We start from the raw sequence: 23,682 nt of genomic DNA on the forward strand, positions 1-23,682 counted from the left end.
CTAAAACCCCATGTTTAGTGATCGGCAGCTCTTTATCTTCCACATTTTCACTCTGCATTGTGACGTAGCTTTTGCACTGCAACATTGTCTGAACTTGTCTCATTTATAACGTTTTAAATGGAAGAAGGAGAAGGGGCGCCTCGGGTTCAGGGCTATGTTCACTTGGTTCAGTAACAGAACCAGTAGCTGAATACAGGTTGTTTTTGGTGGTGGTTTTTAGAGGAGTTTTAAGTGTTTAAGAAGAGTATGGACGCCAGCTTCAAAGAAATAACATCGCTTTGAAGCGTTCTTCAAATCAGCTGCTGAAAAAGACTCTACCGTGTGTACAAGTTGTGTACATAGACTAGGTTTTACATTGACGTCACTGGGAAGCTGTTGATGGTGATTTGAATGTGGATTTTTTTTGTTTACTTATAATCCCTATAGTGCGATTTCTGCATACATAAGCTAAATAATCATTTTGGTTTAGTAGAATTTGTTAAAAACGTAATTTTAAAATATGCAAATTACCTTGCTACCAGCAAGTAGGGCGGCTACTTGCTGGTAACAGCCGCATCCTCCGATCCTAAAGACGCCCCCTCCGCATGTTGATTGACAGGGCCAGGGAACGGGATCGTCCTCTGCTGGCCCTGTCTGCTATCAAGATCTCGCGCCTGCGCCGTAACGGTATTCAGTCGCGCAGGCGCACTGAGAGGCGGCAGCTCGCTCGGCCGCTCCATCCTCAATGCGCCTGCGCCGATGACGTCGCATCTACACCTGGCGCAGGCGCATTGAGGATGGAGCGGCCGAGCGAGCGGCCGAGCGAGCGGCCGCCTCTCGGTGCGCCTGCGCCGATTGAAGACAGGTACGCCCCAGGCGCGATATTTTTAATTCAAACAGGGCCAGCAGAGAACGATCCCGTTCCCTGGCCCTGTCAATCAACATGCGTCTTTAGGATCGGAGAATGCGGCTGCTACCAGCAAGTAGCCGCCCTACTTGCTGGTAGCAAGGTAATTTGCATATTTTAAAATTACATTTTTAACAAATTATACTGAACCAAATTAATTATTTAGCTTATGTATGCACAAATCGCACTATAGGGATTATAAGTAAACAAAAAAAAAAAAAACGGTTTAGTGGGGTGACAGAAGCCCTTTAATCAGTGGCAGATTTTAGCCAGGTGAACGTAGCCCAGCAGTTTATGTCAGATTGCTTATGGCAAGTCACATTTCATAATTATGGCTGAAAACTAACAACCCCTATCCACGGTTAACATGAATCACTAAGAGGCATCTGTATATCAAACAGGGAATAGATCAAAACTAGTGCCATGCAAAGACACAGTAGTTGCCAAATCAACCCAAGTCCCTTTGATAAGTCAAAGTTGGAAGTATATCAGCTTCCTATGGCTTTGATGCATTATAGCTTTAGGTGAGAAACCATACATGTATTAACCTCTTCAGGACACATGACGTACCGGTACGTCATGTGTTGTTCCGATCACTGCCGCCCGGCGGGCGGTGATCGGAACGAGGTGCCTGCTCAAATCATTGAGCAGGCACCTAGGCTAAATGCGCGGGGGGGACCCCCCATGTCGGCGATCGCAACAAACCGCAGGTCAATTCAGACCTGCGGTTTGATGCACTTTTTGCTGTTTCTGATCGACCGCGGGGATCAGAAACTTTATAATGCCCAAAATATATATGTTTTTCCTCCCCCTGCACCCCTGAATTATATTATGTGGGCGGGTGGTGCAGGGGGAGGGTTTGCGGGCGGTGCGGGCGGTGCCTCCCCTTGAATAATCGTTGGCGTCTAGTGGGTATACCAGGGTGCCAGCACATTGCTGGCACCCTGGTATAAACGGCTGACATCGGTGATGCGATGTCAGCCGTTTAACCCTTTTCATACTGCGGTCCATACGGACCGCTGTATGGAAAAGGTTAACAGCGCAGGGAGCTCCCTCCCTCTCCGATCGGGGGGCTGCTGTGCCTTTGCAGCCCCCCGATGGAGAGGGAGAGAGCCCCCAGATAGCCCCCCACCAGCCCCGTCCTCACCCTTCCCCGTCTGCGAAGTTGTGGCAGATAGGGAAGGTTCCCATGACAACAGGATGCCTTCTCAGGCATCCTGCTGTCCATGGTGCTGAACAGATCTGTGCTGATCTGTTCAGTGTAAGTAAAATACAGTACCCTATATAGCAGGGCTGGCCAACCTGCGGCTCTCCAGCTGTTGTAAAACTACAATTCCCACCATGCCATGCTGTAGGCTGATAGTTGTAGGTTGTCTGGGCATGCTGGGAGTTGTAGTTTTGCAACAGCTGGAGAGCCGCAGGTTGGCCAGCCCTGCTATATAGAGTAAAAATCAAAAAACACATTTATCATTGATTAAAAATGAAAAAAAATAAAATTCCCTACACATGTTTGGTATCGCCGCGTCCGTAACGACCTGATCTATAAAACGGTCACGTTACTTTACCCGAACGGTGAACGCCATAAAAATAAAAAATAAAAAACTTTGATGAAATTGAAATTTTGCCCACCTTAATTCCCCAAAAAAGGTAATAAAAGTGATCAAAAAAGTCGCATGTACGCCAAAATTGTAACAATCAAACCGTCATCTCATTCCCTAAAAAATGAGACCCTACTTAAAAGGCTTCTGTCACCCCACAAAAGTCATTTTTTGGGGGGGGATAGTAACATTACTTATAGCGCGATATAGGAGAATATAATCTTGTCGCTTACTTTGATGCGGCCGTTTCTTTAGAAAATGAAGTTTTATAATATGTAAATCCGGTCTCTACCAGCAAGTAGGGCGTCTACTTGCTGGTAGCCGCAGCAGAAAACCGCCCCCTCGCCGGGTTGATTGACAGGGCCAGCCGCGATCTCATCCTCCGGCCGGCCCTGTCAGTATTTAAAAAAGTCTAAGAGCCATAGTTTTTTCAGTTTTTGGGCGATTATCTTAAAGGGCTTCTGTCACCCCACAAAAGTCTTTTTTTTTTTTGGGGATAGTTACATTTAAAAAATCGCGCGCCTCTGTTCATTCGGCGCAGGCGCTCTGAGATGAGGAGGCTCGTCTCCTCAGAACTCCCTCAGTGCGCCTGCGCCGATGACATCACCGAAAGAGAAGACGTCATCGGCGCAGGCGCACTGAGGGAGTTCTGAGGAGACGAGCCTCCTCATCTCAGAGCGCCTGCGCCGAATGAACAGAGGCGCGCGATTTTTTAAATGTAACTATCCCCAAAAAAAAAAAAGACTTTTGTGGGGTGACAGAAGCCCTTTAAGATAATCGCCCAAAAACTGAAAAAACTATGGCTCTTAGACTATGGAGACACTAAAACCATTTTTTGTTTTAAAAATGAAATCATTGTGTAAAACTTACATAAATAAAAAAAAATTGTATACATATTAGGTATCGCCACGTCCGTGACAACCTGCTCTATAAAATTACCACATGATCTAACCTGTCAGATGAATGTTGTAAATAACAAAACAAAAAAACTGTGCCAAAAAGGTATTTCTTGTTACCTTGCCGCACAAAAAGTGTAATATAGAGCAAATAAAAATCATATGTACCCTAAACTAGTACCAAAAAAACTGCCACCCTATCCCGTAGTTTCTAAAATGGGGTCACTTTAGAGTTTCTACTCTAGGGGTGCATCAGGGGGGCTTCAAATGGGACATGGTGTCAAAAAAACCAGCCCAGCAAAATCTGCCTTCCAAAAACCGTATGGCATTCATTTCCTTCTGCGCCCTGCCGTGTGCCCGTACAGCAGTTTACAACCACATATGGGGTGTTTCTGTAAACTACAGAATTAGGGCCATAAATAATGAGTTTTGTTTGGCTGTTAACCCTTGCTTTGTATCTGGAAAAAAAATATTAAAATGGAAAATCTGCCCAAAAAGTGAAATTTGGAAATTGTATCTCTATTTTCCATTAAATCTTGTGCAACACCTAAAGGGTTAACGACGTATGTAAAATCAGTTTTGAATACCTTGAGGGGTGTAGTTTCTTAGATGGGGTCACTTTTATGGAGTTTCTACTCTAGGGGTGCATCAGGGGGGCTTCAAATGGGACATGGTGTAAATAAACCAGTCCAGCAAAATCTGCCTTCCAAAAACAAAATGGCGCACCTTTCACTCTACGCCCCGCAGTGTGGCCGTACAGTAGTTTACGGCCACATATGGGGTGTTTCTGTAAACGGCAGATTCAGGGCAATAAAGATACAGTCTTGTTTGGCTGTTAACCCTTGCTTTGTTAGTGGAAAAAATGGGTTAAAATTTAAAATTAGGCAAAAAAATGAAATTCTCAAATTTCATCCCTATTTGCCAATAACTCTTGTGCAACACCTAAAGGGTTAACAAAGTTTGTAAAAATCAGTTTTGAATACCCGGAGGGGTGTAATTTTTAGAATGGGGTCATTTTTGGGTGTTTTCTATTATGTAAGCCTTGCAAAGTGACTTCAGACCTGTAGTGGTCCCTAAAAATTGGATTTCTGAAAAATTTCAAGATTTGCTTCTAAATTTCTAAGCCTTGTAACATCCCCAAAAAATAAAATAATTCAAACATGAAGTAGACATATGGGGAATGTAAAGTCATCACTATTTTTGGGGGTATTACTATGTATTACAGAAGTAGAGAAACTGAAACTTTGAAATAAGGTAAATTAGGCATTATTTTGTGCAAGAAAACAAATAATTTTGACTTCATTTTACAAGTGTCATGAAGTACAACATGTGACGAAAAAACAGAACGGCCTGGATAAGTCAAAGCTTTTTAAAGTTATCAGCACTTAAATGGACAGTGGTCAGATTAGCAAAAAATGGCCTGGTCCTTAAGGTGAAATAAGGCTGTGTCCCTAAGGGGTTAAGGGGAATATATTTTGCTGCATTCTGTGGCACCATGGCGCCATTGTAATGTGGCCACTGTGATTGCTACTCTTATAATTCTTACATACACTATGGCAGGCACTCTTGGTAATCTTCCTGAAAGTTTGCTATGGGCTACTGATTGGCGCTCTAAGGCCTCATGCACATGACCGTATGTGTTTTGTGGTCTGCAATCCACGGATCCACAAAATACTGATACCGGCCATGTACATGTCGCCATTTTATTTCTCCCTTCTGTAGAAATGTCCTATACTTGTCTTTAAAATGCAATTTTTTTTATGGGACTGCGGCACTGACATACGGATGCGGACAGCTGTCCGCAGTTTTTGCAGCCCCATTGAAATGAATGGGTCTGCATCCAATCCACAAAAAAGACTCTTTTAGAAGGAGTTTGAGCAATATATGAACGTTTACCACAACGGCATTTTGCTGATCAGGCTTAATGCACATGACCGTGATCCCCCAAATACTGGTGTGTGCGTTCTGCAATTTCCCTTTCCACACATCCTGCCCTGTGCTAAAAGTATTCCGCAAAACGGACAAGAATAGGAGATTTTCTAAATATTTTTTGCTGACCAGCAGAATGGACATACGGATGAGGACAGCACACTGTGTGCTGTCCACATTTTTGGTGGCCCTGTTGGAAGGAACGGTCCGCATTCAATGCCCAAAAAAGCGGAACCCCAAAAAATGGTTGTGTGCCTAATACGGTCGCCTAATTGTCATTTCTATCAAAATTTTAAAGCAGTTGTAGGTATGACTATGTGTAACACCCCAGAGTGGTGTTACCACTTCTGTGCCCTGCTACTGTCTTTATTGGTCTAACCCGTATGTCATCTTGTGTGGCTGAGCTGTACTTAGATTCCATTCTAACCCCCCCCCCCCTTCCTGATTGGAGAAGTGGGATAGTCCCACTTCCTGCAAGAAGGGTGGGGACCAGTTCTAGTCAGTCTAGCTTACCCCCTGCTAGGTCAAGGGTGTACCGGGGCTTGTCTCTGCTGGACGTTCCCACCCCAGCCAGAGCACGTTAAGCTCTGCTGGCCATAGAGGCCAAAGTTTAAAGCCTCAGGAGCCAGGAGGAAAGTTCCCTGGCCTAACATAGAGTCAGACTAGAAAGTGTAGTGCAGCATACAGAAGAAGCAGAGTATTATGCAAGCCTGTCAGTACAGTAGAAAGAGAGAAAGCAAGTATAGTTATTGAGCAAGCCTGCCATTTTTATGCTAAAGCCTGCTGAGACCAAGACAAAGCTTGAAGACTGTTTCTGATGATTTACTTGCGTGCCTTTATACTACAAGGCCTACAGAATTGTCAGAGAACCCCCTAAAAATGACTTTACTATTTTTTGGGGGGAACGACAGGCGCAGGAAAATGCATGTCGGCATACGAGGGGTTAATACGCCATCTTTGCCAGTGATGGCGTATGTTCTTCTTGTACCTCAAGAGGGGGGAAAACAGGGAGATGCCCAGACGAAGAGCGGGAAGCAACATCCCTGCCCAACTGGAACTGCCCAGTGCAAATGTTCAGAGTGAAGACTCCACCCATAAGACTTCTTTTCTCTTGCCAGTGTGTGCCAGAGAGACAGAAGACAGCAAGATGGCGCGTCCTCTGAGGCCCAACTGGGGCGAAATGGTGTGGGGAAGCGACGAGCCTGAGATGCAGGCTACACTGCAAGAAATACGACTGTTGCAAGTACAGCGGGACCTGGAGAGAAGGTCCGAGTCGATCGCTGTGCCGGCTGGTGTTGTGGAGGCGGCTGGAATGTCCACTCCACCGTCCATAAAAAGCGTGTCATTTTCCAACTTGAATCAGATGGTCCAGTCGTAGGTTACAGCAAATGCCCAGACCAAGTGGGACTACAAGAGCAGCACTGAGGACTGGGTGATCCACGTCCTGGACCACCCACGGCTCAAGAGATACAAAGCTGGAGTGGCGCACAGGGACTCTTTTGTGGTTCTCAGTGGCACGCTGCTCCGGTTTCCTGGTGAACGATGAAAGCTACGAGGAATTAATCGTGGGACGCAGGTCTGTAAAACGCCCCTACCTGCCCCAGGCATGTCACAGTTTGTATGTGGGGGACCATGTGGAGTACACCCCCACTGACTCCCTCAAGGGACCATTCGCCACCAGGGTGACCCTCCTATCTAAGCCCCTCGTTCCGTTGCCGGTACCTGAGTGCTGGCGGAAGGATCCTGCTGCTGCAGGCAGCGTGTGCTGCATCCAGGAGACCGCGGAGGGGGTCCTCCGCTTCCAAGAGAAGCCACAGCCTCAGCCAGAGCTTCTGATCCCGGGTCTGCCCCAGCCTCCAACTGTCCAGCTGGGAAGCTTGTTAGAAGCCACATTTTCTTACAATCCAACGGTGGTAAATTCCCAGTTGCCGTGGGAGATGGTATCGGCCGCAGCAAGAAAACCAAGACCTCCATCACCGCCATTAGAAATCACTTGGCTGCAGCCCCTACAGCCGGAGATCCTGAGCTCCCCTGCAGTGGCAGGAGGTTCCGGCACGTCCAAAGAAAAGGTAGCTGCAGCCATAGCCAGTGTGACCACCCGGTCATTACCAGAGTCCTCCACCAGAGGTCAGTGGAGCTTCACTACAGAAACAAACCTGGAATATAAAAGGCAGGAGCACCCTCTAATGTCCTTCAGCAGCAGCGAGGAGGACTTCTGCAACCTACTCTAAGGAGCTCCCTTCCTAAAGATACAGCCAGAAAAAGCATGGACTAATGGGTGCCACAGCATGGACTGGACTTGACGGGTGAGGAAGTGTTGGCCTATTTTCTGTTCTGTTGCCCTGTTCGATCCTCATCAATATGGACATGGTTTGTTAGGACTCCCCCCATCTTCAAAAATACCTCCAAGTTGCACACGTTTGCGCCCAATTCCTTTTTTCCCCCTTTTCAGGTTAAGTGGGAGCCCCTTTTGCTAAAAGGGTTCTCATTACCATTACTGCTATTTTATTGTATGCCCATGTGGATTACAAATAATGACATTGCTACCTCATGTGGATTACAAAAGTATGTTTGCGTGATTTGTTCTAGTATTGGTACACTTGATCCGCCAGCACTAACGGAAAAGACTCTAATATGAATCTAATTGCACTAATGGTTCTTATGTTACCTTATGTTAGCTCAGAAAGCCTAGGCATTGTATTGTATTTTCAAGCAGGGGCGTAGCTATAGGGGGTGCAGAGGTAGCAGTTGCTACTGGGCCCAGGAGCCTAAGGGGGCCCAAAGACCCTTGTGCCACATAAGACACTGGCATTATAGAAAGTGCATACTGGTCAATTTACACCTCTGGCTGGAGGGAAAGGGTTAGGTTAAGAATTTGGCATGAGGGGGGTGCCCTTTCAATGTTTGCCTCAGGCAGCAGGAAGGCTTTGTGCTCCCCTGCCCCTTGCCAACATGCACTGAGGGACAGGGGCCCAAGCTGAAATCTTGCACCAGGGCCCATGAGCTTTTAGCTACGCCCCTGTACACAAGGGGGGCCAAGTGGTAAGTCACAAGCAAGTCTAACATCGTCAAGGTTAACCCCGCTTCTAAAATGTGTGTTTGGAGAGATTAGCCCTCATGGGAGTTCTGGGACCGGCTCCTCCTCCTAGTTCTAGCTGTCCTAAGGCCTTGTGCACCGCCTTAATGAAATTTTTTAAGCTACCTGTTTAGTCATCAAGGTGACCGTGCAAAAAGCATTATATAGACCTTGGTGCTTGGAGGTGAATACAGGATTAAGCCAACCTATTTGCAGGCGTCTCATAGCATCGTGGAGGGATTACAGTACATGACATATACGACTATGGCTATGTCGTGGAGTATTTGAGCACTTAGTGCAGTCTTTTGGTTCACTGGTTCTTACCGAGAGGGCAAACTGTGAATAGACACCCTACTCATATGGGCAGGAACCTATTGGTAGCCGTTGATATGTTAGTCTATATATGTATGTAATAAAAAATGTCCTCATGCAGCACTCTAACTTCCCTTGGGTACCCTTAGAGCACATAGTAAGCACAAGTCGAGGACGGCTTGGTTTTAAGTAAGGGGGAATGTAACACCCCAGAGTGGTGTTACCACTTCTGCACCCTATTACTGTCTTTATTGGTCTAACCTATATGTCATTTGTGTATTTATTCCAGGTCCCATACACTGTGCATTCCTAATCTGTTTGTAGCAAAAGAAGAAGTAGAGTTGTCCTGTGAGGGTGAGAACGGTGCTGCCGCACCTCTCCCCAAGGTACTGCTGTAAAGCGTAATAGGAAAATCAAAGGGGCAGTAACAATTAAAACGTGATATTTATTGGTATGACTAAAACATGTATAGTCCCCTTACAAGACAAACAAACACACACAGTCGGGTCCTGCGTACAGGTGTGCCACTGGAAAAATGGCTCACTGTGCTCGGAGTCCCTAGAGCGAGCCCTTTATAAGGCTGTGTGGACCCCATGGATCACGAGGTGCCACTAAAGTGCTAAAAGACCCCGGCAAGGGTGTCCTGAATCCCACTTGGAGAACAGGAGAAACCCTAGTCGGGATGAAAAATAAGGATGGATCTTACCGGTAACGGGTCAAACCGTGCTTGGTAACAATCGGGCAATGCAGACGACCAAGGTAAGTTCTTATTCCAGCACGTGGATAAGGTGTTCCGATTTGAGGGAAGGGTACTTCGTAGGTAGGAAAATGCCTTTTGGGGGGGGGGCCGCAGGGAGAACAACTGTCCCTGTCGCGCTCTACTTGACCTACTGTGACCCTGTTACCCTAACACGGGATCCGTGCCCCGCAAGGGGTGGTCCCGTTCGGAACCTTACCCTGAACTAAGGTCCCTATGAGACCCTGTCAGGGTGATGGGGAGGGGAACACCTAATCTAGTTAGACTAGAGGTGGTGATAACACCGTGGACAAAATGAGAGTATGCTCATATGTCCCTGGATAAATAAAAGTATGCTCATATGTCCCTACGCGTTTCTTCAAATAGAACATACACGGGAGAAATACTAGTACTAACAACCTCTTGAGTCGTCAGGGGACGGGGGTTGGTACTAGTGGCTGTTGCCTAAGTCACTAAGTGTCGGTGATGTACTACTAGACACCTGTGGCTTAGGACAGACTAGAGAAGATCATTTAGGCTACTTTCACACTAGCGTTCATAGGTCCGTTCGTGAGCTCCGTTTGAAGGAGCTCACGAGCGGACCCGAACGCCTCCGTCCAGCCCTGATGCAGTCTGAATGGAGCGGATCCGCTCAGACTGCATCAGTCTGGCGGCGTTCAGCCTCCACACCGCTCGCCTCCGCACGGACAGGAGGACAGCTGTCCGTCTGGCCGTGCGGAGGCGAACGGATCCGTTCAGACTTACAATGTAAGTCAATCGGAACGGATCCGCTTGAAGATGTCACCATATGGCTCAATCTTCAAGCGGATCCGTCCCCCATTGACTTTACATTGAAAGTCTGAACGGATCCGCTCAGGCTACTTTCACACTTAGAATTTTTTCTAAGTTATTAAAGGGAACCTGTCACCGGGATTTTGGGTATAGAGCTGAGGACGTGGGTGGCTAGATGGCCACTAGCACATCCGCAATACCCAGTCCCTATAGCTCTGTGTGTTTTTATTTTGTAAAAAAAAAAGATTTGATACATATGCAAATTAACATAAAAGAGTCATATCTTACTTGTGTGACCAGAGAAGAGTCATATTTTCAAGCTCTGACTCATCTCAGGTTAATTTGCATATGTATCAAATCTGTTTTTATACACAATAAAAGCACACAGAGCTATGGGGACTGGGTATTGCGGATGTGCTAGCGGCCATCTAGCAACTAATGTCCTCAGCTCTATACCCAAAATCCAGGTGACAGGTTCCCTTTAATGCAGACGGATCCGTACTGAACGGAGCCTCCGTCTGCATTAATATGATCGGATCCGTTCAGAACGGATCGGATCGAATGCTAGTGTGAAAGTAACCTTAGTAAACTTAGTCTATTTAAGAGAGACCTCACAGCCACATAAGGAACTGAGCTTATGCTAGGCAATTAGGAGGGAGGTACTGGCTACCTCTAACCACTTAATGGTGGATAACGTGGTTGATAAAAGAGAAGTGCGTGTTTCAGCGCACGCTCTTTGGTAGGCCCTCTTAAGTGACCTCTCCGGGTACCCACGTTCACGAAAACACCTCCTCAGGTCATCGGCCTGTCGCTTAAACTCCCTTGTTTCGGAACAATTGCGTCTGAGTCTTAAGTATTGTCCGACCGGTATACCCCGTTTAATTGTGGTCGGATGGCAGCTATCCCACCTGAGAAGGGAATTCGTGGACGTTGATTTGCGGTAGAGTGCATATGGCAAAATCCAGGTACATCTGAAACACACAAGAAAAAGGTACAAACGCCCTATAAGCTACTATAACATGATAGGTGTGTTTGGTAGAAAACAGCATACATGAGTACAATGACCCCCTGAAAACGATATGTGGATAAGCAGTCTTCAAACATATGGGTGGGGATTCAGGCAGTAGACAATACTTGTACTTACAATCAGGCCTTGGTACGTATGGCATCCAACTAGCTAGGCCGGCATCAATCCGTTTCACTGAGGCCGGATGTATGGCGTCTGGCAGCGCTGCTATGCGTGCCTCTTCTGTTTTTAAATGGTAAGGGGGGCGGAGTAAGCGCTGCGCATGCGTGCGCCGATCTCCACTGAGTGGCGCAGTCTGATGACGAGGATGACGCAGTCGCAGTCAAATGACCTAGCGGTCACAGTCTGATGACGCGGCCCACGTTATGGGTCACGTGTGTTCGCGTCATCAGTCTGGAGTGCCGCGGCCGTCTCCCCGCTGTATGCGTCCATCTGTCAGCCCGTCCGTCACCAAGCAGATAAGCGCTGCTGAGTGGGCGGGGCTGGCTGACGCTGGATAGGCGGATATATCGGCATCTCCAGGAGGCTGAGTGGGTGGAGCTGAGTACATCAATTAAACTCAGCTACTACAGGCCACTCGCAAATAATTAGTCCGTGGGGGGTCATGGTCACAGAACCTCCACTCTGGACAACACAGTGGATATTTAACGACAGGGCTAACCACAGTGGCTGGCAATAGGTGCCCTTTCTTTCTTAACAGTACAGAGACAAGCCAATATGCAGGAGTATATGAAATGATTGTTGCATAGTCGGTCAAACTAAATTGTCAATTATGGCAATATGGTTATATTCCCCTCCAGGGTCCGATCCCCAAAATAAACAAATGAGGAAGGGTTGCCGGGAGGTAGGAGGATAGAAGGTATGTGCAGATGATCCTTTCAGAGGAAGCAACCAAACTGCAGCTGTTCGTTTAATCCTAAGGGATGAGTGGTTTTTAATTTAAAAATCCACCAACACTCGCGTTGAAGTATACGCTTATCCCAGTCGCCTCCACGTTGGGGTTTCTGGACGTGTTCGATACCCAAAAAGGACACCGCTGAGGCACGGCCCCCATGATTGTTCTGGACGTGCCTTGCCACTGGAGTATCTCTATCATTACGTATGTCCCCGAGGTGCTCCCCCATCCTCTTGCACAGTTCCCTGCGGGTCTTACCTACGTATCGTTTGCCGCACTCACAGGTGATGAGATAGATAACACCCATGGTGCGGCAGTTGATAAAATCACGTATGTGATAAGTATGACCCCCTGGGTCCAACGCAAAGGATTTGCCCTGAGTGAGCTGACCACAGAAACTGCAGTGTCCACATCTAAAGCAGCCCTTAACCGGGTAATCTAGCCACGTTCTAGGTTTCTCAGGTGGACTATAGTGGCTGTTCACCAGTTTGTCTCTTAAATTTGTGCCCCTCCTAAAGGTCACCGAGGGTTGAGGGCTTAGAACTGCGGTCAAGTCTGGGTCCATCAGGAGGGTCCCCCAGTTGCGGCCTATAATCTCTCTTACGCTGGTAGATGCCGCGTTGAAAGTCCCTACAACCCTTATCAGTCTCCGAGGGTCGCTGACCGGGTTCTTAGTGGGGTATAAAAGAGAAGTGCGTGCTCTTTGGTAGGCCCTCTTAAGTGACCTCTCCGGGTACCCACGTTCACGAAAACACCTCCTCAGGTCATCGGCCTGTCGCTTAAACTCCCTTGTTTCGGAACAATTGCGTCTGAGTCTTAAGTATTGTCCGACCGGTATACCCTGTTTAAGTGGGGTCGGATGGCAGCTATCCCACCTGAGAAGGGAATTCGTGGACGTTGATTTGCGGTAGATGGTCGTTTGTACTCTACCGCAGACACCCCTAGATATGGAGATATCAAGGAACGGAAGGTGATCCTTCACTATGACGGAGGTGAACCTAAGATTTAGGTTGTTGACATTGAGATCCTCAACGAACCCTGTGAACGCATCCTCTGGCCCGCTCCACAGGACGAAAATGTCGTCTATGTAGCGGGACCAGAGGACCACGTGTACCAAGTACCTTCTTGGGGTGTCGCCAAAAACCACTGTCTCCTCCCACCAGCCCAGGAGCAGATTCGCGTAGGAGGGCGCACACGAACTGCCCATGGCGGTGCCCCTGAGCTGGTGGAAGATACGACCGTCGAAGAGGAAAAAGTTGCTGTGGAGGACATAGTATAACAATTGTAAAACCAGGTTATTATGTGCAGTGAACTGTAGTCCCCTGGCTCTTAGAAAATGGGCCGCTGCATCCAGTACCCTGTCATGCGGTATGGACGAATACAGGGCCTCAACGTCAATAGATGCCAAGAACCAGTGTGGTTCCATCTCTATGTTCTCAAGTTTGGTGAGAAGATCTCCAGTATCTTTCACATACGAGGGCAACGATTGTACGAAAGGGCTTAGAATGTGATCTATGTAGATGCCTACATTTTGTGAAATATTCCCTACCCCTGATACAATGGGGCGTCCCTTGATTGGCGTTGTCTCTTTATGAACCTTTGGCAGGCAAAAAAAGGTCGCCATTATTGGGTGGGGGGGATAGAGGAATGCAAACTCATCCACACTGATGAGTTTGTCCAACTTAGCTTGAGTTAGGATGTCTAGCAGTTCTTTTTGAAATCTGCAGGTGGGGTTGCCGGACAGAACTTCATATCCCTGGGTATCTTGGACATGTTTTAGTCATACCAATAAATATCACGTTTTAATTGTTACTGCCCCTTTGATTTTCCTATTACGCTTTACAGCAGTACCTTGGGGAGAGGTGCGGCAGCACCGTTCTCACCCTCACAGGACAACTCTACTTCTTCTTTTGCTATTTTCGTGCCTTGTGGATATGGCAGGTTTTTTAACCACAGGCCTAGATAGGGACTCTTGGCTTAACGAGGCCAAAACAGTCTTCTCTGAGCAAGCCTTCACGCAAAAAAAGTATACCCCCACTCTAAACTGAGCTTTTGCCGAACTCACACGCATATACAAGGAGCACATCAGCTCCTGGTGGGAAGTACAGGGCTTAGACCAATACATTAAACAAGGTATTGTACCACGTGGCCTTCGTATATCCCTGACTCCTGCAAACCGCATTAGAAATCCCGACTTACTGAGAAAGTGGGAAAAGGAGGCGACAAACAGTTCCCTTAGGTTAATGCAGATACTCTTGGATGAGGAAAGGATTGTCCTTGATTGGGTAGAAAATAACCTGGGGGACCAGATTGATATTACAAAGAGGTTCCCCCAAGACCCCGAGTTTAGTAACAAGGAAACACAACTGCAGAATACCATCGAGCGTTATCAGTATCACCTTAAAGAACGCAAACATAGGCAGTTTTCCAGAGACTCACAGGACTTTAAAGAAAATAAAGCATACCTTTTCCTGACAAACCCTGATAACACCCCAAAAAAACTGATCAATCCTCTACCGAGACCGATATCTCGGACAGCGAGAGAGAGAGACATCCCAAAACTAGGGGCCGGGGTCGGGGTGGGTATAAAGGAAGACGTCGGGGGGGTCGCTATAACACAAACCAATATAGCAATCAACCGCAATGTATTCCCCCCATCTCACAACCATCTTCTTCATCCTCCACTTTTTTAGATCAAGGGATGCATTACCAATTGCGGAATCGCAACAACCAACCCCCGGCAACACAACAGTGTTGACTGACGATAGGCTGGTGATTAATTTGTCATCTCGACCTCTGACCCCAACAGAGGTCAGGATCTTGAGACGGGGCCTCTCGTTTGTACCGACCACCAGATTTGACCTTTTTCGTTGGACCAAGGATCTCCACCTGTTCGCACGTACACTCAGGTGGCATAAACACTTCCAGCTAAGGGACAAAAAAGAAAGTCGCAAGCTGGGGATACCGGTGGAGATCCTTGGCGACGTTCGCTTTTTATATAATCTGGATAGCATGCCAAGCAACCCTGAAGGTAGAGGTCCCTTCACAGATCTAAAAAATAAGAGTACTAAAATGCCGCCCATTGGGGAAATCTCGTGTATTGACGTCTTCCTCAAGCACACCCTATCTGAACTCTCTACCATGGATTCTACCTCCATGAGGTTCAACTGTAGCAAGGAAGAGAGGGGTGCACTTCAGGTATTAGAGAAAGATAGACAGATAGTGATCAAACCCTCAGATAAAAGGGGCAATGTAGTCGTCATGAACACCTCAGACTACAGGGATATGTGCCTTACAATTCTCCAAGATACCCAGGGATATGAAGTTCTGTCCGCCAACCCCACCTGCAGATTTCAAAAAGAACTGCTAGACATCCTAACTCAAGCTAAGTTGGACAAACTCATCAGTGTGGATGAGTTTGCATTCCTCTATCCCCCCCACCCAATAATGGCGACCTTTTATTGCCTGCCAAAGGTTCATAAAGAGACAACGCCAATCAAGGGACGCCCCATTGTATCAGGGGTAGGGAATCTTTCACAAAATGTAGGCATCTACATAGATCACATTCTAAGCCCTCTCGTACAATCGTTGCCCTCGTATGTGAAAGATACTGGAGATCTTCTCACCAAACTTGAGAACATAGAGATGGAACCACACTGGTTCTTGGCATCTATTGACGTTGAGGCCCTGTATTCATCCATACCGCATGACAGGGGACTGGATGCAGCGGCCCATTTTCTAAGAGCCAGGGGACTACAGTTCACTGCACATAATAACCTGGTTTTACAACTGTTATACTATGTCTTCCACAGCAACTTTTTCCTCTTCGACGGTCGTATCTTCCACCAGCTCAGGGGCACCGCCATGGGCAGTTCGTGTGCGCCCTCCTACGCGAATCTGCTCCTGGGCTGGTGGGAGGAGACAGTGGTTTTTGGCGACACCCCAAGAAGGTACTTGGAACACGTGGTCCTCTGGTCCCGCTACATAGACGACATTTTCGTCCTGTGGAGCGGGCCAGAGGATGCGTTCACAGGGTTCGTTGAGGATCTCAATGTCAACAACCTAAATCTTAGGTTCACCTCCGTCATAGTGAAGGATCACCTTCTGTTCCTTGATATCTCCATATCTAGGGGTGTCTGCGGTAGAGTACAAACGACCATCTACCGCAAATCAACGTCCACGAATTCCCTTCTCAGGTGGGATAGCTGCCATCCGACCCCACTTAAACGGGGTATACCGGTCGGACAATACTTAAGACTCAGACGCAATTGTTCCGAAACAAGGGAGTTTAAGCGACAGGCCGATGACCTGAGGAGGTGTTTTCGTGAACGTGGGTACCCGGAGAGGTCACTTAAGAGGGCCTACCAAAGAGCGTGCGCTGAAACACGCACTTCTCTTTTATACCCCACTAAGAACCCGGTCAGCGACCCTCGGAGACTGATAAGGGTTGTAGGGACTTTCAACGCGGCATCTACCAGCGTAAGAGAGATTATAGGCCACAACTGGGGGACCCTCCTGATGGACCCAGACTTGACCGCAGTTCTAAGCCCTCAACCCTCGGTGACCTTTAGGAGGGGCACAAATTTAAGAGACAAACTGGTGAACAGCCACTATAGTCCACCTGAGAAACCTAGAACGTGGCTAGATAACCCGGTTAAGGGCTGCTTTAGATGTGGACACTGCAGTTTCTGTGGTCAGCTCACTCAGGGCAAATCCTTTGCGTTGGACCCAGGGGGTCATACTTATCACATACGTGATTTTATCAACTGCCGCACCATGGGTGTTATCTATCTCATCACCTGTGAGTGCGGCAAAAGATACGTAGGTAAGACCCGCAGGGAACTGCGCAAGAGGATGGGGGAGCACCTCGGGGACATACGTAATGATAGAGATACTCCAGTGGCAAGGCACGTCCAGAACAATCATGGGGGCCGTGCCTCAGCGGTGTCCTTTTTGTGTATCGAACACGTCCAGAAACCCCAACGTGGAGGCGACTGGGATAAGCGTATACTTCAACGCGAGTGTTGGTGGATTTTTTAATAAAAAAACACTCATCCCTTAGGATTAAACAAACAGCTGCAGTTTGGTTGCTTCCTCTGAAAGGATCATCTGTACATACCTTCTATCCTCCTACCTCCCGGCAACCCTTCCTCATTTGTTTATTTTGGGGATCGGACCCTGGAGGGGAATATAACCATATTGCCATAATTGACAATTTAGTTTGACCGACTATGCAACAATCATTTCATATACTCCTGCATATTGGCTTGTCTCTGTACTGTTAAGAAAGAAAGGGCACCTATTGCCAGCCACTGTGGTTAGCCCTGTCGTTAAATATCCACTGTGTTGTCCAGAGTGGAGGTTCTGTGACCATGACCCCCCACAGACTAATTATTTGCGAGTGGCCTGTAGTAGCTGAGTTTAATTGATGTACTCAGCTCCACCCACTCAGCCTCCTGGAGATGCCGATATATCCGCCTATCCAGCGTCAGCCAGCCCCGCCCACTCAGCAGCGCTTATCTGCTTGGTGACGGACGGGCTGACAGATGGACGCATACAGCGGGGAGACGGTCGCGGCACTCCAGACTGATGACACGAACACACGTGACCCATAACGTGGGCCGCGTCATTGACTGCGACTGCGTCATCCTCGTCATCAGACTGCGCCACTCAGTGGAGATCGGCGCACGCATGCGCAGCGCTTACTCCGCCCCCCTTACCATTTAAAAGCAGAAGCGGCGCGCATAGCAACGCTGCCAGACGCCATACATCCAGCCTCAGCGAAACGGATTGATGCCGGCCTAGCTAGTTGGATGCCATACGCACCAAGGCCTGATTGTAAGTACAAGTATTGTCTACTGCCTGAATCCCCACCCATATGTTTGAAGACTGCTTATCCACATATCGTTTTCAGGGGGTCATTGTACTCATGTATGCTGTTTTCTACCAAACACACCTATCATGTTATAGTAGCTTATAGGGCGTTTGTACCTTTTTCTTGTGTGTTTCAGATGTACCTGGATTTTGCCACACGCATTCTAGATACAAATCAACCACGCTATCCACCATTAAGTGGTTAGAGGTAGCCAGTACCTCCCTCCTAATTGCCTAGCATAAGCTCAGTTCCTTATGTGGCTGTGAGGTCTCTCTTAAATAGACTAAGTTTACTAAATTATCTTCTCTAGTCTGTCCTAAGCCACGGGTGTCTAGTAGTACATCACCGACACTTAGTGACTTAGGCAACAGCCACTAGTACCAACCCCCGTCCCCTGACGACTCAAGAGGTTGCTAGTACTAGTACTTCTCCCGTGTATGTTCTATTTGAAGAAACGCGTAGAGACATATGAGCATACTTTAATTTATCCAGGGACATATGAGCATACTCTCATTTTGTCCACGGTGTCATCACCACCTTCAGCCTAACTAGATTAGGTGTTCCCCTCCACATCACCCTGACAGGGTCTCATAGGGACCTTAGTTCAGGGTAAGGTTCCGGACGGGACCACCCCTTGCGGGCACGGATCCCGTGTTAGGGTAACAGGGTCACAGTAGGTCAAGTAGGGCGCGACAGGGACAGTTGTTCTCCCTGCTGCCCCCCCCAAAAGGCATTTTCCTACCTACGAAGTACCCTTCCCTCAAATCGGAACACCTTATCCACGTGCTGGAATAAGAACTTACCTTGGTCGTCTGCATTGCCCGATTGTTACCAAGCACGGTGTGACCCGTTACCGGTAAGATCCATCCTTATTTTTCATCCCGACTAGGGTTTCTCCTGTTCTCCAAGTGGGATTCAGGACACCCTTGCCGGGGTCTTTTAGCACTTTAGTGGCACCTTGTGATCCTTGGGGTCCACACAGCCTTATAAAGGGCTCGCTCTAGGGACTCCGAGCACAGTGAGACACTTCTCCAGTGGTACACCTGTACGCAGGACCCGACTGTGTCTGTTTGTTTGTCTTGTAAGGGGACTATACATGTTTTAGTCATACCAATAAATATCACGTTTTAATTGTTACTGCCCCTTTGATTTTCCTAATCTGTTTGTAACTGTTCATAAGTAATGTGCCAGTTGGCAGCAAACACGGCCGAGCTATTCTTTGATAGAATGGACCCTTCCATTTAATTCTAACCCCCCCCCCCCCCCCCCAGTGCAGAAGTGGGCAAGTGACAGTCCCACTTCGTTCAAGAAGGGTGGGGACTAGTTCCAGTCAGTCTAGCTTACCCCCTGATATGGCAAGGGTGTACCTGGGCACGTCTCTGCTGAACGTTCCCAAACCAGACAAAGCACCTTAAGCTCTGCTGGCCATGGAGGCCAAAGTTTAAAGCCTCAGTAGCCAGGAGGACAGTTCCCTGGCGTAACTTAGAGTCAGACTAAAAAGTGTAGTGCAGCATACAGAAGAAGCAGAGTATTAAGCAAGCCTGTCAGTACAGCAGAAAGAGAGAAAGCAAGCATAGTTATTAAGCAAGCCTGCCAGTTTAAGGCTAAAGCCTGCTGAGACCAAGACAAAGCTTGAAGACTGTTTCTGAGGAACATTATTCAAGTAAAGCTGCTGTTTAACTCAATACGAGGTCTGGACTCAATCTTTTTCCCAAATCCCTCCCCTTGGAGTTTGTATAATACAGAAACTGACTATAACTGCAATTTAGATTAAATATAGGCGTCACACACGGCCTAGATATCAGTGCTGATTTGCTTCTCACTGGTCACAGCAAGCAGAGTTTGTATAATACAGAAACTGATTGTAACTGCAATTTGGATTAAATATGGGCGTCGCACACGGCCTAGATTTCAGTGCTGATTTGCTTCTTACTGGTCACAGCAAGCAGAGTTTGTAGAATGCAGAAACTGACTGTGTAACTGCAATTTGGATTATATAAAGGCATCTCACACGGCCTAGATAGCAGTGCTGATCTGCTTCTCACTAATCACAGCAAGCAGAGTTTGTATAATACAGAAACTGACTGTAACTGCAATTTGGATTAAATATAGACACTGACTGTGTAAATGCAGTTTGGATAAAATATAGGCGTCACACACGGCCTAGATATCAGTGCTGATTTGCTTCTCACTGGTCACAGCAAGCAGAGTTTGTAGAATGCAGAAACTGACTGTGTAACGGCAATTTGGATTAAATATAGGCGTCACACACGGCCTATATATCAGTGCTGATCTGCTTCTTACTGGTCACAGCAAGCAGAGTTTGTATAATACAGAAACTGACTGTAACTGCAATTTGGATTAAATATAGGCGTCACACACAGCCTAGATATCAGTGCTGATTTGCTTCTCACTGGTCACAGCAAGCAGAGTTTGTAATATACAGAAACTGACTTTAACTGCAATTTGGATTAAATATAGACATCACACACGGCCTAGATATCAGTGCTGATCTGCTTCTTACTGGTCACAGCAAGCAGAGTTTGTATAATACAGAAACTGACTGTAACTGCAATTTGGATTAAATATAGGCGTCACACACAGCCTAGATATCAGTGCTGATTTGCTTCTCACTGGTCACAGCAAGCAGAGTTTGTAATATACAGAAACTGACTTTAACTGCAATTTGGATTAAATATAGGCGTCACACACGGCCTCGATATCAGTGCTGATCTGCTTCACAATGATTACAGCAAGCAGAGTTTGTATATCACAGAAACTGACTGTAACTGCAATTTGGATTAAATATAGGCGTCACACACGGCCTAGATATCAGTGCTGATTTGCTTCTCACTGGTCACAGCAAGCAGAGTTTGTAGAATGCAGAAACTGACTGTGTAACTGCAATTTGGATTAAATATAGGTGTCACACATGGCCTAGATATCAGTGCTGGTATGCTTCTCACTGGTCACAGCAAGCAGAGTTTGTATAATACAGAAACTGACTGTAACTGCAATTTGGATTAAAAATAGGCGTCACACACGGCCTAGATATCAGGGCTGATTTGCTTCTCACTGGTCACAGCAAGCAGAGTTTGTATAATGCAGAAACTGACTTTAACTGCAATTTGGATTAAATTTTGACGTCACACACGGCCTAGATATCAGTGCTGATTTACTTCTCAATGATTACCGCAAGCAGAGTTTGTATATCACAGAAACTGACTGTAACTGCAATTTGGATTAAATATAGGCGTCACACACGGCCTAGATATCAGTGCTGATTTGCTTCTCACTGGTCACAGCAAGCAGAGTTTGTATATCACAGAAACTGACTGTAACTGCAATTTGGATTAAATATAGGCGTGACACACGGCCTAGATATCAGTGCTGATTTGCTTCTCACTGGTCACAGCAAGCAGAGTTTGTAGAATGCAGAAACTGACTGTAACTGCAATTTGGATTAAATATAGGCGTCACACACGGCCTAGATATCAGTGCTGATTTGCTTCTCACTGGTCACAGCAAGCAGAGTTTGTATGATACAGAAACTGACTGTAATTGCAATTTGGATTAAATATAGGCGTCACACACGGCCTAGAGATCAGTGCTGATCTGCTTCTCACTGGTCACAGCAAGCAGAGTTTGTATGATACAGAAACTGACTGTAACTGCAATTTGGATTAAATATAGGCGTCACACACGGTCTAGATATCAGTGCTGATTTGCTTCTCACTGGTCACAGCAAGCAGAGTTTGCAGAATGCAGAAAATGAATGTCACTAACGGTCGCCCTGACACAAAATAATTATTTCCCCAAAATATATTTTGCTGCCACCTCTAACAATAGTCCTTAAAAGGACTTTTGGGTCTCGTAAAGGTTTGAGATCAAATTCGCTCTACACTCGCTCTGTCCCTTCCTAACAGCAGCTCTCCCTGACTCGCAATGAGCCGAACCCGCGTGACTGGGTGCTATATAGCACCCGATGATGTGTTCCGGCCAGCCAATCACTGTAATGCCAGGAGAAAACATGTCTAATGGCATTACAGTGATGGCAATACTTACCAGCATGTTAATTGGCTGCTTAGAAGGCGCCAAACGTCCGGGGAGGAGACTCGAGCATGGCGCTCGAGCACATGTGGTACTCGGCCGAGCATGCTCGATCATCACTACTGGTGACCTGTAGGCATTATGCAATACAGCTCCTTTGCACCAATGAGACTGAAATACCGTACTTACATGTCGTTCAGTCTGAGGGTGACCTGTTGGGATTTTTGTTCGGTGCAATCCTACTCCTTTGCACCACTTACAGGGAAAGGTAATAGTTAATCAGCCTGTTTGTGTGGGTCAGACATACCTATATTTTGGGGTGAAAAAACCTTTACTTGCCACTATCACAGGGAAATATAATAGTTAATCACTGTTAATTGGGGCGGCGAGAGATACCTATTTTTTTTTTTGTGCTAAACACCTCTTTTGCTTCAGTGACACAGATATACAATTTTCGTCTGTCAGCCAATTTAGTGGGTGACCGTAACAAAATGAGGAGAGCATCAACTAGGGGCGGTGGTCGTGGTGCTGCTGGAGGTGGTGGTGGAGCTCCTGCTGCAGGGAAGAATGGTGAGGCCAGAACAAGTAGAGGAGGTAGTAGATTGGATGGCTGAGAGTGCCTCCATTTCCTTCACATTATCTTCCTCCCGGTCCACTTCTGAAAGCACAGGGTTGACACCGGCGGCCCACAGGCATCCGTCTTCCACCTCAACCCCTTGCACATCAGCCAAGCAGTCTGAGCCACAAGTCATGCGGCAGTCACTTATGCTTTTTGATGACTCTGCTGGCAGGTTTTTCGTAGGACACCCACCAAGCCCTGTCCCAGAAGTGAGATTGAGTGTACTGATGCCCAACCAGTTATGTTTGAGGATGAGGACGTGGGAGAACCATCGCAGAACGTCTCTGATGACAATGGTGAAAGACAGGTGTCAACTGCTGGGGCTTTCTGCAGAGTGCAGACCAGCCAGGAGGGAAGGGGTGAGGAGTGGGTAGAAGGTGATGTGGAGGGTGATGAGATCCTAGACTTCACATGGCATCCAGGTTATGCCAGTGACATGTGCAGTTCGGAGGAAGAGGGGAGGGTCACCTGGGCAAAAAACCCTGAAAAGTGACTTTATTGCCTTATTGCTGTGCCAGAAAGCGCTAAATGTGCGCTCCAGCATTCAAAGGGTTAATTTGCCATATTCGTAAAATGGCGCTTCTTCTTCATGCCCAGATGCGGGAAAACATAAGAACGCCCTCTCAAGAGCGCGAAGATGCCGAATACGCCCCCCAGAAGCGGAAAAACATAAGAAAGCCCTCTCAAGAGCCTGAAACATAGAAACATAGAAACATAGAATGTGTCGGCAGATAAGAACCATTTGGCCCATCTAGTCTGCCCAATATATCTGAATCCTATGAATAGTCCCTGGCCCTATCTTATATGAAGGATAGCCTTATGCCTATCCCATGCATGCTTAAACTCCTTCACTGTATTTGCCGCTACCACTTCTGCAGGAAGGCTATTCCATGCATCCACTACTCTCTCAGTAAAGTAATACTTCCTTATATTACTTTTAAACCTTTGCCCCTCTAATTTAGAACTGTGTCCTCTTGTGGTAGTTTTTCTT

This window comes from Bufo gargarizans, chromosome 2, assembly GCF_014858855.1.
Source record: "Bufo gargarizans isolate SCDJY-AF-19 chromosome 2, ASM1485885v1, whole genome shotgun sequence".
Classification (NCBI taxonomy): Eukaryota; Metazoa; Chordata; class Amphibia; order Anura; family Bufonidae; genus Bufo; species Bufo gargarizans.